The sequence below is a fragment of the Vidua chalybeata genome, chromosome 2 (genome assembly GCF_026979565.1).
Source record: "Vidua chalybeata isolate OUT-0048 chromosome 2, bVidCha1 merged haplotype, whole genome shotgun sequence".
NCBI classification, from domain to species: Eukaryota; Metazoa; Chordata; class Aves; order Passeriformes; family Viduidae; genus Vidua; species Vidua chalybeata.
Genome location: NC_071531.1, coordinates 11,175,409 through 11,181,432, shown reverse-complemented (window position 1 = coordinate 11,181,432; position 6,024 = coordinate 11,175,409).

The window sequence follows — 6,024 nt, the reverse complement described above, 5'->3', positions numbered from 1 at the left end:
GTGAAAACTTATTGCCAATTTATACTTTTTATCATTTGAGAAGTGCATGTGCACTGCTGCATTGTGAATCTGATCTTGTCTTTTCCCAAAGCCTGTTCGTTGAATCCCTTTCCTTCTTCAGCACAGCCTGTCGTGGGTGTGCTGATCTCAGCCTGTTCATGCACACAAGAAAGGTGCAGCAGCAAACACATGTGTAAGGTTTTAATGAGGTTTTTGGAAGTTTGAAACATGAATTGTCTTCTACATATTCAAACCATGATACTGTGTAATTTTTATATTCTAAATTTTTGCTTGGAAACCATGAATTTTAAATAGAAAAGGTAAGGGAGAGCAGAAAAATCATAAGGGAAGTACCAAATCTCTGGAACTGTTAAGACATACTGGCTTCATACAGGTTTATCCTGCATGCATTCAATAATGGGTCTCTGCTGACATCTTCTATGTGATTCAAAGGAGGCCTTGCACTGAACATCCATTTTTTTGGAGGGAGTAAGAGGTAAATTTGATACCCAGAACAAAGCACTTTACTGCACAAACAACATGATGTGTTATTTTTCCTTATTGCTTCAACTCAGATATTTTTTTCTACAAAGCTGTTTACAAATAAATTGCATTATCAGCAAGAAAAAATTGTGACATTGTAATAAAGACAGTGGTATTTATGAGGGAATAAAGTAATCACATTAATTTTTAATTGATTGGTGTGTTCACAATTTCTTGCAGTGATTTGAGATGAAAATGGCCACCTTATTTCTTGTGTTTTCTGGGACTTTCTTTTGGCATTCTCCCTGCTGGGTTCATCAGTGTTTGATTGCAGGTGAAGTGAGAAGTAAAATCTGTAGTTTCAATGAGAAGAGCAAACCCATTCAGGGGACAGCTTCAAGGCCCCTCTCTGAAGCTACAGATCACTCTTTTTTTAAAGGGAATATGTTTTCCTACATGTCTTCAGCCGTTACTTTAAAAGTCACCTTTGTCCATATATTAATTGATGTACTTATTTTCTGGAACTTCTAAGTGACAGTTTTCAACTTGCTCTCTGACTTTTCTACTTTCGTCATACCATGTTCATCAGCTAAAATGCAAATTTTGATTCATTTGCCTTGTCTAGGATGCTGTGAATAAATATTTACTATATTTGGCTTGCTTATCTTCTTTAAAAATCTTGTTTCATTTAATAGTTGATACTATTTCTTCCCTTCCCAATTTGTTTTGGTGACAGTTATGCATTCACTAGCCTTTTTTCTTTTTAATTTAGACACCTCTGCTAGTTCAATTTATTGATCACATTTCTTTAGAAACAGCTTGTTCTCTGATATCAATGAACAAGCCACTTCTAATAGTTCAAAACCACCCAAAATAGTATATAGGTATAATAAATGTCAAATTTAAAGATGGCATTTGAAATATATTTTGCTTTCCTGAATGCATTCTTTCACAATGATTTAGCTGTTTTCTTCTAGTCTTGTGATGTGTGTCTTTGCATGACACTTTTTTGAAAAATATTCAATACTTGACTATCTGCTTCTGCAAATATTAAGCAGAAAATCAAGAGAAGGAAAGTGTAGTAGAGTTGAAAATATTACCTCAGCTGTGGCTTCCACTATCACAGGTGCTATTGCTAGTGGGAATACTCTATTTATCTCAGAGAGCTTGCTTCGCATCCAATTCAGGTGAATGAAGAAATGTGGGGAAGAAGGAAACTTAATACAGCAATCTAGTCAGTATTTTAGTTCAGCTCAACATCCCTGCAGACTGTTTGCATTGCAGAGTGGTTTTGGATTGTGCAAGCCAGATTCTTCTGGGCCAAGCTAGACTGAGATGTTATCCCCAGAAATGTACCTGATGCTCTCCAGCTGCCAGAGGGATTGGTTCAGCTGACCAGAGCAGAGTCAACCCAAAGGAAAGCCCCTGGCATACAGACAGCATCACTGCTGAGTCCTCAGCGCTGTTTGTTCCACACCCTGGCTCCCACTGTGCTGCACTGCAGTGCTTGCTAACGTGATTCTGTTCCCACTTTATACAGAGCTGTCCATCTACCCCTGACAAAATTGTAGCAAATGCCAGTAATGGGCAGATGAGAGACAAAATTCTTCCAAGAGAAGGAAGGGTAAGGCTGCATTTCAACAACTAGAATTGCTCTTTGTGGAAGAGGCTCTTGGAGCTCTATTACATAGAGAATCTTTAGAGAAAGGGAGAATAAACTGGATTCCTGCAAGACATGAATCAGCAGCCGGAGACAGCTTGTCAGAAAAGGAGCATTTTATGTGATCAGGCCAGGGTTCAGAAACAGAATGAACAGAAAAAGCATAGATGCAGGTAGAAACCAGGAACCTCTTTTCTTTCTCTGATATTTTTGTTTTAGAAAGAATAAAGTTTTTAGAGGAAAGAGACAGTCATAGAAGGGCATTGCTTCTTCCCCTGCATGTAGTTTTTCCCTCAGCAGCATCAATCATCATGCATTGTTTCTTACAAATTTCCTCAGTGTGCATTTAAAATAACTTGCTGCCAAGTAAAATTTTTGAATTAAAGGCTGGGACAGAAGTATCACTTTTGCAGACACAAAGTCAGTCTGTGTGGTGACCCCCCAAGTCACAGACATCACATATTCCTGTACAAGCATCAGCCCCGGAGTACCTGTACTATACTTTAAACCCTCATGACAAAACTAAACATGGAAAAGTTCTCCAGGAAAGCCAAGCTGCATCTTACCAGAGGGAAAAAGACCTCAATGTTTAATGAGAGAAAATCCTGCAAATGTATAAAATCCTCCCTTTTTCCTGAAAGGACATGATGTGGAGTGTCTTTGGTATCCCTTTCATGAGATGGTCTTTCTAAAATAAATTTACACCTAGAGAATTTTCTTTATTTATATCTAATAACTGATTTCATCTGGTCATCAGCTTATGTCTCAGAGCCTTTGTCCTGTAATACTGAGGATGTCTGTTACGTAAAAATTACTTTTAAATGTTCTATTCTGCTGGCAGATTCAACTAAACACAGTAGGTAGATAAAAGTAAAACTTTATGTTAGTGAAAAAAAATGGCATTCTAATTTGGATTACCATAAACAAAACCCATCTTCTGCATGTAAAATTCTTTTCCCTAACATGAGAATTCATCTTTTTCAGGTGCCATTTATTTATATAATATCTTGCAGCCCATCTTAAAACTTGCTTTATTTTTCCTAAATTTCATCTTCATCCTTCTTTTCTCTTATATTTTGGTAGCATGCAGGTTTAGGTTCAGCTCTGCAGAGGAAAGAAGCTGCAGCTGCAGCTGTGTTCAAAATTCAAAATAGCCTTAAAAGTCTGATGCACACATTTTAATGTCAGTATTTCCTTTAAATGGATTATTGTCCTAAATTAAGTTATTCCTCCAATGATTGATCAACAGACACTAACAGCTTCTTCATAAAGGCTTCTTACCTGAAATAAATCACAAAAGAGTAAATTGGTATTACAACACTTTGAAGTAATTCAGTTAAACTTGAGTCATTAAAAACTTTTTGATTATTCACTTTATCAGTGTTTAATTTTAAAAGTTAATAAGAAAGTCAACTCTCAAAGTCACCCTTACACTACCCACACTGTTATTTCTTTGAAGCTTCTGGTCTCCAACACTGTACAAGTTCTCATGCATTCCCAGCTGTCCTATTCATCTTTTTCTATTTCTTATTGATGATGTAGAAATAGCTGTGGATGAAACACCAACTTCTGATTGCTATTTAAATACAAATTTTCTCTTAGCTGTTATTCTTTATTGCATGATGAACAGATATATGATGTTCCAAAAGCCCTTCATGGTGTGGAAAATACGGAAGTACTTTCTTGAATTATCCAGGAACTCATCATTGAAGAGGCAGTGCAAGGAAATGAAGGAATAAAAATATTGGATTTACAATAAATTTTGTAATTTGATATCACTATGCTTATAATCCTCTGTTTCTAAGAATTTTGCCTTTCTGATGGCACTTAATGGTTGAGTTTTTAATTTTCACACCATTTATCCAAAAGCTGGGCTTCTACTGAGTCTTTTTACTTTCTTTGTAACCAAACCTAATGTTGCTCCCTTTCAAAAGTTTTTAAAAAGAGGATAGTGAAATCTTATCATGAATCTTCATCTTTTTACTGAAGGCAATAAATATTTTAATTGTGGTCAAGGACTCAAACAACAATTCTATAGTGAAGACAGTTTTGAAATCCATGCACAACATTTGTATGGGTGCTGTACAGTGCAAATGTGTTCCAGGGATCTGTGATGATGTTCACAAAGTGCTACTCCAATAATCTTATACTTCTAGGGATGGAGTTAGTGTCATCTCAGCTTTTCTAATACTGTGGATATAGTCCTCAAATTTCTGTTACTGGGAATTGTTAAATTACTGCATTAAGAAATGTGTTCAGTATCATACTCAGTCTGTCTTGCAAAATGAAATTCTGGATGACTTCTTCCAAGGCTGCCTGAAAAGTTTCTTGGACAACATCCAGATACTGCAAAAGCATTTCCAGGATTATCAGAGAGTGAGGAATGTCTCAAATGTTCAGAAAGGCAAAAGCCCCAGGAATGTTTAAATGCTCCCTCTTTGTGGCACACGCACACTTCCCACACAGTGTTCTCAGTGCCACCTAAAAATAAAACAAGGTCTGCCTTTGGGTCTCAGAAGTAGGTACCAGTACAGATTTTTTAGATGTCTAAAAAGACAGAAACATGTAAATTAGCCTTTTTTTGAAGTAGAACCATTAATAGAGTTCCTTCCCACTGCATCAAGTTACTTCACATATTACAGAAATGTAGTGCTTTCATGACTTAAAAGTTACTGAGATGGAGAACAGCTATGCAGATTGGTGAGCAAATTCAGGGTGATTGCCTAATTATTATTCTTTCCCTTAGAGATACAAGTTAAAATGCAGGTAGAGTAACAGTTCATAAATGACTTGCAAATAGTTCATACATCTCTGTCCCCATCACATCTCTGTATGGATTATCGTAAAAATGTATCTACTTTAAGGTATTTTTCTGCATAAGCTCACTGAGCTGTTTTGTAGTGTCCAAGACCTACGCAACTTATGAAATTTATGTGCTGCAAGCAGGTTTGGATCATCCACTCCAGAAACTCTAATGTGGAAATGCTGGTTATTTCAGCATGCATCCAGTAAAAATAGCATCATCTGCTGCTTTCTGTAGTACATACTAGTGACACAAACTAGATATTCCTTTTAGGAGGAACCAGTGCTCAGCGTCCTTTGGTTACAGCTTGGAGTGCTCTTGAAGGGCAGCAGAGATGAATCAGACTTCTTTTCATTCTCATGAAATAATTGAAGTAAATGCTTGTTAACCTGGTGGGTGTTTGGCATAAGAGTGTGACAGTGTAAATGGTAAAATCAAAATGACTAGTTTGTACTTTTCAATGTCTGAATGCTTATTTATTTTAGTGCTGTAAGTGTTTATGTTGTTGGTGGGCCATGCATTCATGCAGATTTTGTCAATAGGATTATGTTGCAGCAATTGATTTTCTTTCAATGAGTAAATAAAAAAATAATCTTGCTTTGCCTAGGCCTTAATCAAATATAGGTCTAATATTTTTCTGTGGGAGGCTGCATGCTCTTATCTTTCAATAGCTTATGTGTGCACTGATGAACTATTTCTGCAAGTAGCACAGTCCTTCAAAGGTCTCCTGTTCCTACTCACATTTCCCCCATACACAATATCAACAATCACTGTTTTTCCAGGGAGGTACTATCTTCATGGTACCAGCCTGAAAATCTTGTGGTTTATCAGGTACTGCTCATTCTTAAATATCTTAAAAATAGGTCTTTCTCTGCTGTGGTAGGTTAAAAAAGTAGACTACTTTTCATTTTAAGGATAGACAATGCTATTTATTTGAAAGAAATAGCACCTGATTATTTCTTTCTAATGTGTATGCTTAATAAAAATTGTTAACAGGAAGCTAACATAATTTCATGATTTCAGTGGAAGTGCATCAGTTCACAAAAAAGTTAGAATCTTTTTTTTTATACTGCTATTT